This window comes from Mastomys coucha, unplaced genomic scaffold, assembly GCF_008632895.1.
Source record: "Mastomys coucha isolate ucsf_1 unplaced genomic scaffold, UCSF_Mcou_1 pScaffold20, whole genome shotgun sequence".
Lineage (NCBI taxonomy): Eukaryota > Metazoa > Chordata > Mammalia > Rodentia > Muridae > Mastomys > Mastomys coucha.
The window spans coordinates 118,416,132-118,435,768 of record NW_022196903.1 but is presented as its reverse complement, the minus strand read 5'-3'; the positions used below and the strand labels follow the sequence as shown (position 1 = coordinate 118,435,768).

The window sequence follows — 19,637 nt, the reverse complement described above, 5'->3', positions numbered from 1 at the left end:
TCTCTCTCTCTCTCTCTCTCTCTCTCTCTCTCTCTCTCTCTCTTTCTCTTTCTCCCTCCCTCCCTCTCTCTCTCCCTCTCCTTCTCTCTCTTTCTCTCTCTCTTTCTTTCCTTCTTCCTTCCTTCCTTTCCAATTAGGGTCTCACTACATAATCCCATCTGGACTAGAAAGCACTATTACCCTAAGATGACCTCAAACTCACAGAGATCTGCCTGCCTTTATGCTGGAAGCAAAAGTGTGGGCCACCACGCCTGGCTATATTGTCTATTTCTAAATTATACTTGATTTCTTTTTGGTGGAGCTTAACACCAAATATTAATTTCAAGTATTTTGAGGTCTGGACATGTTGTTCAACATGCACACATCCCTGCTTTCTATCTCCAATACATAGAAAGAAAGAAAGAAAGAAAGAAAGAAAGAAAGAAAGAAAGAAAGAAAGAAAGAAAGAGGAGAGAGAGAGGGAAGAAAGAGAGAAAGAACAAAAGAAAGAAAGAAAAGGAAGGAGGGTGGGAGGAAAGAGAGGAAGGAAGGAAGGAGGGAAGGAAGAAGGAGGGGGACAGAGAAAGGAAAGAAAGAAGGAAGAGATGGAGGGAGAAAGGGAAGAAAGAAAAAGTAAGGAAGGAGAGAATTAAAAAGAAAGAGAATGAAAGAGAGGGGGAAGGGGAGGGACAGAGGGAGGGAGAGAAGAAGGACAGAAGGAAGCAAAGCTAATATTCTCTCAGTGTAGGGAACTGAGCTGAGAACAACTGGGACCTGTCCTTCAAGGACTTCTGGTGTACTAGGAGCAACGAGAACTGATCAGGGCAGTGGAGCAGCCCCTGAGGCTGCATGTCCACATCTCTGAGGGATTGGCTCTGCCGCTCAGCACACTTAGCACACAGAATCATGTTCTTATCCCGGCACAGTTTTCTTAAGGAAACTCAGTGTGAGAGGCCAGGCCATAAGTTTAACAGTGGACAGTTTAAGCCTAGGGATTTAAACGGGTATTTCACACGCAGCTGATCTGTTAATGTATAAGGAAACCATCCAGGGAGGCTCTTCTGATAGTGTTTCCATGGAGATTGCTGGTTTCCCGGGGATCATATAGCTTTCCGAGTGTGAGCCCTGCCCAAAGCACTCCAAGTACTGTGGTGCCTATGCTGCCTGACCTCACACCATGATTTGTCATGGACTCACAAAGTGTCTTATAACAACTTCTGTGGTTTTCTAATAAACATGCTACGCGCTGATGCCTTATCTCCAAATTGCACCACCAATTCCTTGAGAATATGAATGGAATTTTGCAAACATTTCTGCCTTCCCAGACTACACTCTGCTTCCAGATCCAGGGGCAGGACCGTCAGGAGAAGATACCATCGAAGTTGGCACAGTTAGGCTCTGGGCTAGAACGTAGGAGGTCTGCACACAGCCGGTCAGTCTCCCTACCTTCCACTCTGGCTCCCCACTGTAAGTGGTGCAGGAGTGGGGAGCACCCTCTCCTCTGAGCACCCCTGGGAGGGAAAGGGAGCCCTGTAACCCTACAACCTACACATGCAGCTTCAGACCTCAGAAGCTGCTGCACCAGGATTTCTAATTTGTCTTTTACTTCTGTCCTTCCTTCCTTCCTCCCTCCCTCCCTTCCTTCCTTTTTTTTTTTTTTCTTTTTCTAAAAGCAGTCAAAGCAATGGCTTCTACCATGCCATTTCCATGTGCTTCACTCTTGTTTGTCCCTCTGCTCTTTCTTAAACAAAATCAAAGGTGGTTCACAGCGATGTGTGCAAACAGTGCTAGAGAAACAAAGGAGTGGGGTTCAGGTCTGAGCTCAGTGGTTGAGCATGTGCCTTGCATGAAGGAGGATGTGGGTACCATTTCCAGGACCACACAAAGAAAAAGAGAAGAGGATCAGGGTCTCCCCTTTACCCAGGATGTTGCGTGAGGATCCTCTGGGACAAGGGGAACATTTGAACACTTGGGAAGAATGGGTAAAATTTTTATAATGATTTCAATTAATTTTTATATGACAAAAAGAAGTGTAGACAAATAAAAATCAGGAAATAAAGGAGCCAGTTAGAAGTAAACAGCATTGATGGTTTAGAATTCAAACAGCCTCCAGCTACAGTTCAGTAGCTGACACTTCAGTCACCCTCAGTGGGTGACTGAGGGGCGCATTGAAGTTTAACGCTGGACAGAGTAGAAGGGATTTGGTTCTTGGAACACAGAACAAGAGTGAGCCACATCACTGCCGATGCAGAGCCCACAACTTCCTGGTAGTTAAGCAAAGAGGAGGGGTAAGGGAGACAGGGGAAGGTGACACAGAAACAGATACAAAACAGAAAGGCCTGGTGGCTCACACCTGTAATTCTAGCTACTCAGAAGGATTGCAAGTTTGAGACCAGTCTGGGCTACATAGTAGTCCTAGGCCAGCCTGAACAAGAGAATGAGACACTGCCTCAAAACACCACATAGCAGAGAGGCAGCCTGATAGGCGATGTGGGAGCTGCTGTAGTGAACTCCTCAGCAGTTCTCGACTAAAACTGAGGCACTGTGGTAGGCAGCCATCTTGAAAAGGTCATGACCAGGTTTGCTTCTTTGAGAGACTAAGTCCCTACATTTTTCTTTACCCTGGAACTCATTAAGTAATGTCACACTGTCTCTGCCAGTGTCTAATTTGTAGCACAGTGTTGACAGACGCATATGATGGACTTGGGGTCAGAGGCACAGGACCAAGTGAGGCTTGCAACAGTGGCTATGGCAGTTAGCCAAAGGGGGTTGAAGAGACTTAGGAGATAAGTACCAGTGCCCGCAAAGACTGAATTTCAAGAATCCATAGCCATGAGTGGTAGGAAGTGTGGGCTTGCACTTGGGTCCTATTTGTTGCCCTCTGTGTGGATCAGCAGAGAGAGGCTACTCAGTTCAGTGCTAACTTGAACCCGAGGGTCCATCAAGCTAACAGATCCGGAGGAAACTGCAATCCACATGACCTTGGTTCCACTTTACCCTCTAGTAAACAGGGAAGCAATGCTGTTCTAGCTTCAGTCCCAGACCACTTTTACTAACCAACTGGAAAACCCAAGAGAGTGGCAGATGTGCTCAGCAGCCATCGTTGCCTGTGACCCACATCTCCAACAGGACTCTTAACAGCACAGGAAAGCATCCCAAGAATCAACCAAGGAGACCACAAGAAATTCAAGTCCTCTGCACTGCAAAGGAAACTCTCTCAGCACAGCGAGCAGTTCCGAGGAGAGAGATGTTTGCCGGCCACACCTCCGAGAGAGCGTTAATTCCTAGACCACAAAAGGAACTCCAAAAGTTAATACCAAGAATGTGCTCAGCATCAAGAAATGGCCTAATAAAACTAAGATACAGTTCTCAAAAGAAGGAACACAAAGATTTTTTTAAAAAATTTTTGTTTTTAAGGTTGGTCGTCAAAAATTTTGAGAGTCTATCTTAGCCCAATCAGAATGGCTGTCAGCAAGACAGCAAAGGCTGGTGAGGCTGTGGGCAAAGAGGAAGTGGGAGTGTGCTCAAGTGCGGCCATTGTAGAAATTAGTACAGAGGCTCCTCAGATAAACTAAGAATAGAACTGCGATATGACCCAGCTATACCCATCCTGGGCATGAGCCCCCAATCATAAGCCATACACAGATCCTCTCTCAACTGTGTTCATTGTGGCATTATCCACAATACAGGAGACAGAACCTGTCTAGAAGTCCCTCAACAGATATATGGGCCGTGTGACAAAATGCATAGACTCCAGTTGTTCGGAACAATGAAAATGGAGCTGCAGAGACGGCTTGCTGGGGAAGAGCACACCCTGTCCTTGAAGAGGACCAGAGTTTGGTTCCCATCAGCCGTGTAGCAGCTCACAGCCCTCTGCTGGCATCCAGAGGTACCAGGCATGCATGTTGTATGCATATTATACACACATACATACATACATATGCACTTACATGCAGGCAAGCAGTCATATATATAAATTTTTTAATTTTTTTTTCGAAAAAGAAAAATTAATCCCCACCTCTCCTCCCCTCAAAGAAAAAAACACATGGATTTGGAGAATATATTAAGTGAAGGGACCCAGTCTCAGGAATACAAACATTGTGTTCCTCGCTCAACAGTAGAGTCCAGGTTTAATCCTCATACATTTGCATGTAGGGACCTGAGCTTGAGTGCGGACTAGGAAACCCTGAGGGAGGAACAAGAGGCGGGCAGGAGTGGGACGGGTCACGTGGGACGGGTCACGTGGGACCGGAAAACAGAAGTCTAGCTGTGGTCTTGAGTGTCAGAGGCCACAGGGAAAGGAGGGAGATGGGAAAGAATTCACAGAGAGAAACAACAAAATTTTTTGTCTGAAAAAGCCATAATAGAACCTAAATCTTTGTAAGCTGATAAAAAAAAAAATTAGTAATAAATGAGGTCAGACATTGTGTGAGCTTGTGACGCCAGGACTCAGGGGCAAAGGCATGGAGATTTACGGTCTAAGCCAGCCTGGATTACACACGGAGGCCTTAGTTAGAGACGAGACCTCCATATATTTTGACATTGTAAAATGACTAAATAGTTTGTAGGTCAAAAACTATCCACGAGAGAATTTTTCTGATGCTGAAAACCAGATACGGTGAAGATGGAGATACTGCACATTAAACAATGTACAGGGTATGTGGGGTGCCACAGAGGAGGGCATCCACTGCTGAGCTCAGTTATTATTAAATCTTTGAGATCTTACTAAGCCCCCCTCTCTCTCTTCCTCCCTCCCTCCCTATCTATCTCTCCCTCCCTCTCCCCCTCTCCCACTCGTTCCCCCTCCCCTTATCTTTTCCCCCTCCCCCTTCACCACCACTCCCTGCAGCCATCAGCTGCCAATAGCTCCTCAGTCAGGCATGGGCTTCATACCCACGTCACTCTCCATGGTGGGGTTTTGCCCAGCCTGAGCATGCCTAGGACTCGTGCCTACTGTCACAAACACTGTGAATTCCTTCGTGCAACTGCCTGCCATGTTATCAATAAAAACACTGTTTCCTTGTGGTCACCCACAGCCTCTGGCTCTTCTCATCCCCTCTTCCATGATAATTCCTGACCCTTGGGGGAAAGGGAACAATATAGATATCTCCTTTATGGCTGAGCACTCCACTGTCTCTTAGCCTCTGCACATTAACCAGTTGTAGACCTCTGTTAATCACTGTCTACTGCGCGAAGTTTCTCTGATGAGGGTTGAGATATGCACTAATCTCTTAGGGAGAGCATTAAGTTCTTAGGAGTTGTTTCAATACTATGTCCACTTAGTGGAATAATAGTAGCAGGTCCTCCCCTGGGCCTATTTGACCTATCTAGACATAGGTTCTTTGCCCCAATGGCCTAACTATGCATTCCATCTTCTAGAATGGCCTTAAATCCAATCAGACAGTATTTAGTTACGCCTGTAATGTCAATGCCACTACTGCACTGAGCTTGACCTGCCAGGACAGCCATTACTGTAGCTCTCAGGGTTCACAGCTGGATGAGTCACAATTACTTTTCTCCTCTGGTAGTGAGCTCAGTTCTTCAAGCTGAAAGTGTGTTAAAAATAGTACTGTGGGCGGGGAGTAGCAGAGTGTTTAGCATAAATGAGGCCTTGCATTCCATTACTAGTACCATAGACAAGTACACAGACAGGTAGGTTGATTTTATTTTGTTTTTTTCTTGTTGTTGTTTTTTTTTAGGGGGGGTATTTTTTGGTTTTTTTTGTTTGTTTGTTTTTTTGGTTGGTTGGTTGGTTGGTTTTGTTTGTTTGTCTGTTTGTTTAGTTTTTTGAGACAGGGTTTCTCTGTATAGCCCTGGCTGTCCTGAAACTCACTCTGTAGACCAGGCTGGCCTCGAACTCAGAAATCCACCTGCCTCTGCCTCCCAAGTGCTGGGATTAAAGGCATGCGCCACCACTGCCCGTCTGGTTTTGTTTTTTTGAGACAAGATCTCTCTGTAGCCTTAGTTGTCCTGGAACTCACTCTGTCCACCAGGCTGGCAAAAATGTTATGAGTAACCAATCACTTTCTGCTTAGATTCAAAGCCCATTCCACAAATTGAAACTCATGCTTCTCCCTCTTAACCAGGCCCAAGCACATGGCCAGCTAAGTCCTAGGTCCCAGTGGGGAGCCTCATGCTATTATTCTGTTAAATGTCACAGAATAACCTGTGACACAGAATAAACGTAGCCCTCAGAGGCTGGCTACCCATGCTGTACTATTTGGCCCCAAGCCTGTGTACATACAGGCAGCACTGAGCAGATTCAGTGGGTTTAAGAACTGAGGACTTGAAATTGGAAGAAATAGGGGAAGGATTGAAGAAAAGGGGATGGGGTTTATTCATGTAACATATATACGTGTGTATGAAGTTCTCAAATGATAAAACAACACAAGAAAATCCCCAAATGATTTACCACACATCGCTCACAATAGGTAAGGAGTTTTACATTAGAAAAAAATGGATATTATGGAAAATACTAACAAGATGCCATCTGGGTTTGTACTCACAAGAACTAGAGCATCATCGTCAGTGTAGCTACGTCTGCTATGCTCTTTCTCCAGTGACACGGCCTCATCCTGAACTTCACATCTATTATTTCTTGGCTTCATGGGCTGGAGAGATGGCTCAGCGGTTAAGAGCACTGACTCTTCTTCCAGATGTCCTGAGTTCAATTCCCAGCAACCACATGGTGGCTCACAGCCATCTGTAATGGAATCTGGTGCCCTCTTCTGGTGTGTCTGAAGATAGCAACAGTGTACTCACATAATTAAATAAATAAATAAAATATTAAAAAAGAAGAAGAAGAATGTAGCTTCATTACCCATGTTTATGCCCACAGCTTTATCATTTCCTTCCCTTGTTTTTGAGCTTTGTGGAAATAGCACCCCTACTTTGTGCATTTATTTTGTTAGAAACAACACTGCTGTGTGCATCTGACACCAGTCTCCAGTGCCTGTGTTTGTCCCAGAAGGGCGTGAAACAGACAAGGTTAGGGCATGCAGATAGCTTCACAGGTTCCAATTGGGCTCAAAATTGCTGTGACAGTTTATAGATCCCGGGGCAGATCCTGTGATCAGGTTGATATATCTTCTGATGAACACCCAGGGATAGCAAACAAAGGGCTCTGAGCTCCCTGATGCAACGGACCTACTGTGGCCCCCCTTCATTTCCTCAGCACCCAAGGAAAGAGGCTCTGCCTCTTTCCAAGTGTTTTTATGGGTAAACGAATGTTTATTCTGTTTAGTTTTCTTTTCTCTGAAAAAAAATGTTTTTTCTCTTTTCTATCTTCTGTAACCTGATTTGTAATTGGGTTATCTTCTTAACGGTTTGTGGAGTTGTTTATATAATATGGATATCAGGTCTCTATGGGTTAAGTATTTTACAAATATCTTCCCCTTGTTGGTGTGATGTTTGCTTCCTCCCTCACTCTCTCTCTCCTTCTTCCCTCTCTCCTTCCCTCTCTCTATCTCTCCATTTCTCCCTCCTTCCTTCCTTTATTTCATCTTGTTTTTGAGCACAGGCTAACTTCAAACTTGAGATCCTTTTGCATCAGCCTCCTTTGTGTTGGTATGACATGCTGAACTTGGTGGTGGTGGTGATGGTGGTGTGTGCATGTGTGTGTGTTTGCATGTATGCCACAACATACATGTAAAAACTAGAGGACCTCTTTGTGGATTTGATTCTCTCTTTCCAGTGTCTGGAGCTGGTCTTTTGTTCCCTTTAAGGTACTACAGTGTGGCCAGCCCTGTGCTGCCTCTGTGTGTCACATACATCAGATCTCAGCAGCTCATTATTAACAGTGAGGGAGTCGCCTCTGTGCACCTGCCAGGAGAGTCCGTCAGCTCTGGGACAGAGAGCAACAGCCAGGGTGGAACTGGAGCATCCTAACGGGGGTGTGGGAGTGACTTCACAGATCCTGTTCTGCCAGGATTGTGGCCCGGGAGACTTGAATTATTAATAAAAATGCTAGGAAGCCCAGTGGGTTTTTTCAGGAAACTTCATCCACTTAAGGAGAAATAAATTCCAAGTGTGCTTTTAAGCACCATTAGGACTCTTTTTCACTGGAGAAACCTTCATATCGATGCACAATATTCAAGCAGAAAGTCCTCAGGTCATTAGCTCGTAGCTCAATACTCATCCACAAGTTCACTGTCCCCAGCATCCAGGTTAAGAGACAAACACTGCAGCCCCTGACTCCCTCAGACTCCCTTCTGGTCCCCAGCCCATCGTCAGCTCTCCTGACTTCCTCTAGCTGAGGTCAAGTCCTGGCTGTGTTATGTTCTGTGTATGTGGACAACGCTTCCTTGAGTCTTTCTTCAGAGTTACACCTAGTGAGGTTCACTCACATGCTCATTTGTGATTACAGACCATTTTCACGGCTGTGTAGTAAACCAGTGTCTAGTTGGTATAAAGGTCACCCCTTAGTCTGAGGAACGTGTTCGGAGACCCCCACAAGATGCTTGGTACCAGGACGAACGCCTGGCTTTAGAAACCCTGTGTTGTCAGCCTCTGTTGTGCATGCTTATATTCCCAGCAACAGGGAGGCTGAGGCAGGATTGTGTTTTAGAGGCCAGCCTGGGCTATATAGTGAATACCAGGTTAGCCAGGGTTACACAGCAAAACTTTGTTGCAAAGAACTTTGTGATAAATAAATAGACCTATAAATAATAAAATGCTACTATTCTCTAGACACATACATCATGATATTTAATTCAACTTATATATACATAGCACACAGAAAGAAACTAACAGTAATAAATAGTAATGAAATAGAGAGATTGCAACAATATAATGAACTTACTTGTTTAAAGCTTAGGAACTGATATTTCTAGAACTTTCTATTAAAGACACAGCTACAGTAGACTGCAGGAAACAAACCGCATAAGGAGAAATGGCTGACCATATGGCTGTTTGTCTGTTCTACCTTTGAAGGATACCCAGGAGGAGCACCCCTGGATTTGGTTCTCTTGCCAAGGACCCATGTTCAGTTCCCAGCATCCACACTGAGCAGCTCACAGCTGGCTATCCACACACAAACACATGTACACACACACACACACTCACAGATACATGCACACACACACTCACAGACACATGCACACACACTCACAGACACATGCACACACACACTCACAGACACATGCACACACACACTCACAGATACATGCACACACACATACTCACAGACACATGCACACACACACTCACAGACACATGCACACACACACAGACACATGCACACACACACTCACAGACACATGCACACACACTCACAGACACATGCACACACACTCACAGACACATGCACACACACTCACAGACACATGCACACACACTTAAGACTAATAATCCTTTGAGTTGGAGAGATGGCTCAGCAGTTCAGAACGCTTGCCGGTTTTCCACAAGACCTGAGTTTGATTGCCAGCACCCCCACCGGGCAGCTCATGGATACCTGTAACTGCAGCTTCAGGAGCTCTGAAGCTTCGGGCTTCAGCAGGTACCTGCACACATGTGCACATGCCCACATGCGCACATGCCCACATGCATAGAGCAACCATACACACAACTAAAGTTCTTTATAACAGGCTATAGATAGTGGATTTTCCCTCCAGGGAAGCTAAAATCAGCTTAGGCCAAGAATGAGTTATTCTTGTCCCTTACAGTTCACAAGTAGGTGCTTGGGGCTGTAAAATGCAAGACAAATAGGTAAACCTTTTCTAAAAGCAAACATTTTTGCGTGTGAGTGTAGTACATGTGGAGTGTCCCTCTTATTCCTTTGAGCCTAGATCCAGACATGAGTCTGGAGCTAGGCCAGCAGCCAGCATGCCTCAGGAATCCTCCTGGCTCTGCCCCACAGAGTGCTGGGGGTGGCAGACACGGCCTCACCCCACTTTTTAGGTGGGCTCTAAGATCTGAACTCAGATCCTCATGCGTGTACCAGCAAGTGCTGCTACCCACTGAACCATCCTTTCAGTATCCCTAAGTAAACAATTTAAAGTCATCGTAGTACAACTACAAGCACATTGTGTCACATTTTTTTGGAGACCACGAGGAAATGACAGTCATCTACCACCTAGAGGTAGAGTACCGATGCATAGAATGTGTGTTTCCAGCAGCTTCTCTCTTTCTTCAGAGTTTTGTTATTTTCATTTTGTGTGTGAATACATGTGTGCCCATGTGTATGTATATGCCTGTATGTGTGTGCATGTTTGTGTTTGTGTGACTGTATGTGTGCATGTGTGCTCGTGTGTGTGTGTGTGTGTGTGTGTGTGTGTGTGTGTGTGTGTGTGTGCATGCTCATGCACGTGTTCACATATGGATCAGAGGACAACTCTGTGAAGTTGGTTCCAGGGACTGAACTTAGGTCACAATGTTAGTGCAGCAGGCACTTTGCCTGATGAACCATCTCATTGCCTCTCTCCTCTTTAACTTTTTTTTTAATTTAAAGACCAGTTCTAACATATACTTATGCACAGGCACTAGGCTAAGAGGATGTGGCTCTGGCTTCTCGGGAGGCTGCCTGATGCTTATTTCTGACACCGCTGATTTCGCCCTGTTTGTGGCTCTCATCCACGCCCTGTTCCATCAGAAGTATTGCCCAGCTTTTAAAGAACTGTTTCGGAGCATTGTTTTTCATGGCTATGTGAAAATCCACTCTGACTGGATGCCAGATGACCTTTAACATCCCCACCCAGGACAATCGGGATGCTTACATTTTCTCTTGACAGCCAGAAACAATACTGGCTGCCTATCTTGAAGGTAGATCTCAGCCCTAATTGTAAAGGATTTCCTCAAGATAGGCTCCTACAAGTGGAACTGACTGGTGCATGAAAAAGGAGCCTTTAAACCTGTCTATCAGCTGGGCCATAGTGGCCTTTAGTCCCAGAAGTCCAGAGACAGAGGCAGGCAAATCTCTAAGTTCAAGGCCAGCCTGGTCTACAGAGTGCATTTCAGGACAACCAACGCTATACAGAAAAACCTTGTCTGGAAAAAACAAAACCAAAACTAAACCAAATCAACAAAAAAAATGTTCCCCCTCAAAAAACAAAAAATATGTATACATACACACACACACACAAACTCACACACACACAATGCTAGTAATGGAACCCAGGGCCTCATTTACACTAAACACTCTACCATTGTGCACATCTGGCAAACTAGTCATTATTGTAGATCACAGCCACGTAAGACTGTTGATGACTTTCCTCTATCAGTAGCATTCACAGAACCTTCCAGCACTGTGAAAGCTAGCCAGTAGGCATGAAACTTTCAGGTCAGTACCGGCTTAATTTGCAGTGTGAAGTTATTCAAGTATGTGATGTCTGCAGCAACAGGTGTGCCCTTGTTTGAGGAGGTGTGTCACTAGGGGTGACCTTTGACATTTCTAAAGCCCACACCAGACCCAGTCTCTCTCTCTCTCTCTCTCTCTCTCTCTCTTTTTCTCTCTCTCTCTCTCTCTCTCCCTCCTCCCTACTCTTTCCTCTCCCTCTCCCTCCCTCTTTCTCTCTCTGTCTCTGTCTCTGTCTCTCCCCTTCCTCTCTCCTCTCCCCCATTTTCTCTCTTTCTTTCTCCCTCTCTCCCTCTCCCTCTCTCTCTTTTTCTCTCTCTCCCTCCTCTCTCCTCTTCCTCTCCCTCTTCCTCTCCCCCTCCTTCTACCCGCCCCCCTTTCCTACCTGCTGCCATGTTTCCTGCCGTGGTGCCATGACCTGAATCTGTAAGCAAGCCTACAATTAAACACTTCCTTCTCTAAGTTGCCTTGGTCATGGTGTCTCTTCACAGCAATGGAACAACAAGTAAGGTAACAGAGAGTGAGCCATGCCTCTAGATGGGTCTCTGAAGGCACCCGAAAGAAAACTAAGCAGAGAAGATAAGCTCAAATTTGGGGTATCACGCCACCCCATAGGTTGGAGATCCAGGCAGAATAGATGATGAGAGAGAGCCTGTGTCGCCTGCTAGTGTGAAGGTATTTCCTTTGCTTCCAGCCACCACCACGACGACATTCCACAACACCTCAGGACCAAAGCAGCCCACGGAATAAAACCCTGAGCCAAAATAAATCTCCACTCCCTTAAGTTGTCTCTCCCAGGTAGTATGCTGCAGCCAGAGAGACAGGCTGAACCGGATACAGGCAAGAGACAGCTGGACTGGATTCAGGCAAGAGATGATGGTAACTGGGGCCAGGGGAGAAGGGGCGAGTTGACAATCATGGTTATAGTTTGATGTGAAATAGATCTGACGAGCTCAGATATGATGAAGATTTTTCTCTTCTTCGGTTTTTTCTTGCCATTCTGTACATGGGACCAAGGGCCTTGGGCGTGTCTATTGCCTATGATGTCCTTAAACTTCCTAGGTTTGAAGCATCCCCCTGCCTCAGCCTCTCCTGCAGCTAGGAGTAAGAAGAGCAAAAGCAAGCAAGGGAAAGAGGAGGAATGACTTAGTAAAAAGGAAAGCTTTTTTTATACTAATTTATTTTGTCAGCAGGTTGGGGCTGGAGAGTACCTCACACACACGGAGGTCAGAGGAAAATGTGTGGGAGTCACTTCTCTCCTCCCGACGACATGCAGATAGATCCCAGGGATCGAACCCAGGTCTCAAGTCTTGGTGGGAAGAGCCTTCATCTGGGGCTCATATACCCTAAAAGAAAGAATGTTTCTGTCATCCTGTTCCAAAGGCCCCGCCTCCTCCCATGAGACCTGAGGACTGACCCACTGTGGTTTGTGGTCTTGTGACTTTCCTTGCATTCTCAAGGACATTCTCACAGCAATCAGCCTTCTTCATCTCCCGGTCACCCCTTCCATCCTTGAACAAAAGCCCCGAGCTAGCAATTGGCCAGCTGATGAGGAGCTGATCATTCACAGCTCACTACCTAAGGCTTCACTTCTTACCATCAATGTCATCCAGTTCCCGCTTACGTTTGAAATGCCTTCCTTCAGCTGGTCCTCCATAAGGAAAAGAGATTATTGAAAAGCTTACAGGTCTGGAAGCTGGAAGTCCGACATGAGGTGGGTGCGTACTATCTCGGTCTCCGACGATATCCCCCTCAGCTGTGTCTCATCAAAGCATGTGAGAGTACATGCCAGAGAGGTGTCACATGAAGAGACAAGAAGCCAGGCCAGCTGTGATGGCTGATACATGTCATCCCAGCATTTAGGGGAGACAGGATTTGAGGCCAACCTAAACTAAAATTAGTTAAATTCCAGGTTGACCAATGTACGACTCTGTCGCAAAAACGAAAGAGAACAGGATTGGGGTAGACAGAGAAACTTGTGTTTCTCTCCCTGGGAACTCTGCTAATCTCACCTGAGTGCTCGCCTGCTGTGGACTCACCTCCCTCTGTAGGAAGTTCCACCACTTCTTCCGGTCTCTGCACAGACATTCCAGCTTCCAACACATGAACCATTAGGGGACAAATGACATTGAAACCCTAGCAGTTAGGCTGCAGATGTCAGTGCCAGAAGGGGCACACCCAATAACCATGGTGCCATGAGATAGGCCACACTCCTTCCTTGTGTGATTCTCTCTGCATGAGTGACCCAGACACCACCACGTACAAAGTAGACACACAGTACTGTTTATCTTATATGGACAGAGGTCACACGGTGCTTTGGTTGCCTAAAGGAGAAATAGGGAGCCATAGATTGGATGGACCAGGGGACAGGAAAGAGCCTCTACCCTTAAGGACATGTGCCTGTCATTTCTGATCACTTCCCAGTGGCTGTAGTTGGCTATGTGGCTGCCTTGACTATAAAGGAGCCTCAGCAATAATGACTTCATTCCCGAAAGCCCTGTCCAATACTCAGTGACAGGAGAATTGCCATGGAGATCAGGGAGAAGGAGGAGATTGTTCTAAGTAGCCTCTTCTACCTTAAATGTCATGTTCCTCTTCCCTGTGGCCTCTCAGACCTGGGCCCAGCATAGCCCCTTTATTTATGTACAGTGACTAGAGCACAGTTAATTGCTCTTGACCTTCACAGCATCCCATGTGCAAAGAGTCTAGGCAGATTTCTCATTACATGAGAGCCAAGACTCAGAAAAGAGAAAATGTGCAGAGGGTCCCAGGCTGCATCAATATGTGGGATTTGAACTCAGATCACTAGCAGGACACTTAATGAATAGCTGTTGTGCTGTGACTGAGGGGTGACTGAGCACCATCCCCCTATCGCTAGAACTTTCCAGGAAAGACCGTGGTTAGAGATAGGTATGACTTGAGCTGGCCATGTGGCTCAGTGATAGAACACATGCTCAGCAGGCATGAGGTCCACTTCTAGCATCTCCAAAAAGTAAAAAGATAAAAATAAAAACGGGTGTGACCTGATAGCATACAGGCAATTCCATTCTTCTCAGTGAAGGAGAAAAATCCACTCCACCTCTGCATGCCTGTGCATGGTCCAGAGAAGCTGGACCCAAGACTGACAGGCCAGGACAGACCCTGGGACCTGGTCTGGTCCAGGTAGTTTTCCCCAACATAGTCTCCTTTTCCCCAGTAGCATCTGTGATGATTGGCAGGTGTCTAACCTACACAGCTGTCAGGAGATTTCAGAATTATTCCTCATGACCCTGCCCTTGGTGAGTCCCAAAGTGTTTTATCATCTGAGCTTCAGTTCTACCAGATCAAGCCAGTCCTTAACCCATGCGGCTTATGAGAAAATACCTCTGAGCACGTAAAGACAGCCAAGAAATGGGATCACCTTGCAATCCCAGGCTGCTTCTGAACCTCTGGACCTCAGTGGCCTCATCATTGGTAGCCAAGTCCTGACTCACTACGGTTATATTGATGAAATGAGTTAATACATTTGATTCTCACTGTTCATGATTTGCTGTGAATACTGAATTAGTTAATATGGAGATGTTGCTCCTAGGGGAAACACAAGGTTAGCTTCCCATAAGCCTCTACTCACGTCTTCATCAATCGATCAATACATAAGCTTGCTTTATGTACTTATGTGTTTAAGAACACTATCCTTGGTAGATGTTATTGACCCATGGACCTTGAACCCATAACAGATGGCACCACAGCTCATGTCTGAACAAAGTTGATCTGCCACACCACCACTGTCCTGTTCTTGTCACCACTATAAACACCACTTAAACACCAAAATAGCGGGGCTAGTGAGATGGCTCAGTGGGTAAGAGCACTGACTGCTCTTCTGAAGGTCTTGAGTTCGGATCCCAGCAACCATATGGTGGCTCACAACCACCTGTAATGAGATCTGACACGCTCTCCTGGTGCGTCTGAGTGAGTGGGGCCAGCAGAGGCCCTGAGTTCAATTCCCAGCAGCCACACACATGATAGCTCACGGCCATCTGTACAGCTACAATGTACTCATACACATAAAATAAATAAAATAAATCTTAAAAAAACAAAAACAAAAAAAAAAAACCCGCCAAAATAGCAAGTTTTTTAAAAAACACAAAAACACAAAAATAAATAAGTCCTCACATAAAACACATTTTTCAGGAAGATCCTTGTTTAAAGTAAGCGGACATAAGAAGGTGGAATATGGCCTTGTCTAGACTCAGCTGGGACGTGCAGGTCCTAAGCTTCTCTACCCTGATGGTCAGGTATGGCCACTGTGAGTTGATGTGAGCTTTTGTCAAGTGGATAAATCAACAAATTTGGAATCTATGAGTGATGAGGACAGAACATGCGCAGAAGCCCCTGGAGTAGCACTCGACACATAAGAAGCCTCGGGCAAATGATACCAGCTTGCTGAGATGGTTATTGCTCATCCCACTCCATAGAAGAGGAAATGGGCTGGAGAGATGGCTCGGTGGTCAAGAGCACTTGTTGCTCTTGCAGAGCACCCAGGTTCAGATCCCAGTACCCTCATGGCAGCTCACACCCATCTGTAACTCCAGTACCAAGGGATTCAACACTTCTTATTTACCTCTGCAGGAAGGAAGCACATACGTGAACATATATGCACGTAGGCAAAACGCTCATACACATACAATATTAAAATTAACAAATCTAAAGAAAAATTTAAAGAGGAAAGTGTCTTCCAAAGGTTAAAGACCTTGGACCCTAGTCACCCGCTTGGGCCACAGAGGTCAGGACTTGACAAGACGTTTCACCCTGAGTTCCTATTTTTTGATGATATTGTTGAAGATGGAGACCTTTGCTCTGTCCCCGCTGCCTCCACATATGTACAGGCATTGGCCATAAATGTGTACGCACAGGCAGCCCATACACGCCAACAGCATCTTCTGTATTTACACAAGAGATTCTGTTCCCAGTGTTTCTCAACTCTGAGGTGCCTCAGGAACAAAATGTTTCCCAGATTCCTGCCTCCAGAGCTTCTCCCTCTCTGCCTCAATACCCCTCACCCCTGACAGGGCCATCCAGGCAGCCGGGCATACTGAGTTCCTGATGTGACCTCTCAGCTCCCTCCAGTGCTCACTGACGGGTTCCTTATGGTCCTGGATTAGTCCACCTAGGAGAAAGGAGGGAAACCAGGAGACAAGAATTGAAGAAGCTGGAGCCTCAGGAGCCCTCACATAGGGAGGCTGGTCAACAACGAGGTACTGTGAGGACAGAACTATGAAGAAGGTGCCCACATCCCACAAAACTGTCAGTAAAATCTTCAAGCACCTGGGCCACACAGCTAACCTTGCCATCGGTCAAGTCTGGGTTCCTGGAGTAGAGTCAAGCTCTGCTCTGGAGCCTGGGAAGGTATGCCATGCCATTTACATCTGGTTCATCTATTAGTAAGGATCAATAATCCATAGCCTGTAGGCCACATCCAACGAGCACCACGATTTCTGGCTGCTCCCATCAGAACCCTGGGCAGTACCCCCAAAAACCACCAGCTTCTTCAGGTCGGATACAAATGTGTTTCTAATGCCAGGATAACTGCCACCACCCTATTCTGCTCCTCGTTCCCTGCTCCAAGAGAATTTTCAACACTTCTCTTGATATTCAAGGGGCCTGTTTTGTTTTGTTCTTTCGAGACAGGGTTTCTCTGTGTAGCCTTGGCTGTCCTAGAACTTGCTTTGTAGACCAGGCTGGTCTCGAACTCACAGAGATCCACCTCCCTCTGCCTCCAAAGTTCTAGGATTTAAGACATGCATCACCATGCCCAGATGCCAAGTGACTTTATAATGAAGGGCAAGCATCACCTCATCCAGGCGAGCAAGGTCAGCGTCATGTTGACCCTGTGTGCCCTCCACAGGATGAGAGCAGAGTGGGCTTGTGTCTGAGCCTTTTTCCAATCTTGTGCTGACAGAAGACCCTGAAGCATGAATTTCTTGCCGGTATTCTTCAACACCGCCAAGGAATGTCTAGGAAAGTGTCTCGAGCAACGGTAGTCTAAGGAGGCATGGCGACAGAATGTGATATAGGACCTAGAGTGGAAAGAGGAGGAAGAAAGAGGGGAGGGGGTGGGGCAGGGAGACTGGGGAGGAAAAGCAGCTGTAATAAACGTGTGTGTCAGCTGATGAGATGGTACTTCTTCACTAGCACTGTTGTGTGGTATACGGATGAAGATTATGAGCACCTGGAGACTGGCAGATAGACAGAACATAGAGAGCCTTTGTACTCTCTCTGGTTTAAGACTCTATGAATCTCATTTTTCTCCTGAAATAAGCATTTATTTTTGAAAATAATCAAATGCATGCCGGGCAGTGGTGGTGCACGCCTCTTATCCCAGCACTTGGGAGGCAGAGGCAGGTGGATTTCTGAGTTCGAGGCCAGCCTGGTCTACAGAGTGAGTTCCAGGACAGCCAGGGCTACACAGAGAAACCCTGTCTTGAAAAATAAAAAAAAATAAAAAAAATAAAAGAAAGGAAAAGAATCAAATGCATAGCTATTTCATCCTTTCCCACTTGAAAAGCACAAACCTCCCTGGCTTCTGTATGAGGATCTTGTAACCGGCCTCCAGCTTCCAATTAGGCAGGGTAAGTCTTGGCTCTGCTATGGCCTCCTGAAATGCCCAGGGTGAGGATCGGTGTCCTCTGGGTATCTGTTTCCTGTATATTAATGAGGAGCAGGTAATGACAAGGGCATCTGTATCAGGGGACAATTAAGAAAATATATGTTAAAAAAAAAAAGAAAGAAAGAAAAAAGAAAAAGAAAAAAAAGAAAAGAAAGTATATGAAGCTCATGATCAATCAGGCTATGGCCAAGGCCTTCCAGGCACACATCAGACTTGAAGGGCCATCCCTTCCTGAAGCAGATGGACTTGAGGAGGTGGAACGTGGGCGTCTGGGAGACTCCTGGCTGCACTGCCGCCCCGTGAGCTTTCTCAGAATGCGGGAGGAAATACAGGGTGTTATTGTGTTACTTCAAAGGAATTCTGGTCTCTGTGTTCATGACCGGGGCATGCTGGGAGCACAATACCCGGAAAGCTACTCATGAGCCATCAAAACAGACAAAGTATCTATTGCCTTCCCATGCTGCCCAAGAGAGTTGGCCACAAAATCTTGCTGAAGCACCCCACCTCTGCCTGGAACACCCAATGCACCGCCTCCAGAAAAAGTTCTGGAAAACTTAGGACTCCAGCGCCCCCAGCAGTTGGGCCACCACAAGGCAGTCTCAAGATGGTCTGGCCAGAAGATCTTAGGACAGCTTGCCACTCGGCACTGATGGGACATTCTTAGTGATGGGTCTCTCAAAGACCCTGATGGGGTGGGCTGGGGCCAGTGACAGTCATTAAATTGCAGGGTGAGATTGGTCTCAGATTCTGCTTAGTTAGCTAAGTGATTCAACTTCAACCTCTGTCACCAGAAGTAGCCCCTGCCTGAAATACCTCACAGCCTGTGAGAACTTCCAAGTAGATCCTATGAATAAAGATAAGTAATGAGCCCCTACAGCAGCCCTCTTACCACATGCCTCCAGACACGTTCCCCGAGATGGCCTTACAGCTCCAAATCTTTCCATGTGAGGCAACACATCTTGTCAGGGTTTTCAGATCGCTTGCATATAGGACCTAGAGAACTCTAGAGAACCGACCGTGTGTAAGTGACGGAAAACTGAAGCCTGAGTCTCAGAGGATTGGGTGATTTGCCTGAAGATAGCCAGATTTGCCAAATAGACCTAAAGCTGGCCCTAGGACTTGACATCCCTCCATCTCAGAAGGGCAGAGCTTAGTTGCTGAATTCAGCCGGAGGCCCTGGGCCTCTGAGGAGAGCTTTTCCCTCTCTGACTCCATTTTCCTCACCTGTGGTATGTACAGAATGAACATAAAGAAGAGCCTTCAGCCTGGTTCAAATTCTAGCCTGGGTGTGTTGAGAGCACCTGGTTTGTGCAAGGCAATTTAGCACTCTCTGCAGTGGCTACAAACAAAAACCTACAGCCTCTGCCCTCCAGAAGCATGAAACTTAAGAACCATGGATGGTACACGCCTTTAATCCCAGCTCTTGGGAGGCAGAGGCAGATGGATTTCCGAGTTCAAGGCCAGCCTGGTCTACATACACAGAGAAACCCTGTCTCAAAATACTAAAAAAAAAAAAAAAAAAAAAAAAAAAAAACCCATGGGTGGAACTTGAGGAGACCGGCTTCCTGGTTGTCTCCATGTTTTGTCTTTGAAGTGACAGGTGGTGTTTACAAGCACACCAGTTTACAAGCACAGTCTCTCAAGGGGAGTAGAAGCCAGCCCAAGTGGAAGAACTGTGAGATTCTGACTTAACTATTGCTGTCTCTACCTTGAGTCTGTTCT

The 19,637-nt window shown here is 46.2% G+C and overlaps 1 protein-coding gene across 1 annotated transcript in view; it reads right to left on the bottom strand.

The window, feature by feature from the left end:
- The window catches only part of Vwf (von Willebrand factor), a 158,829-nt gene extending 145,424 nt beyond the window's left edge, over positions 1–13,405 (bottom strand). The window contains exons 1-2 of the mRNA XM_031383471.1: positions 13,309–13,405; positions 12,481–12,615 (exon numbers count right to left, since the gene is read on the bottom strand). The gene's annotated coding sequence lies outside the window, so the exon portion shown is untranslated. The remainder of the gene's footprint in view (positions 1–12,480; positions 12,616–13,308) is intronic.
- Between the last annotated feature and the right edge of the window lie 6,232 nt (positions 13,406–19,637).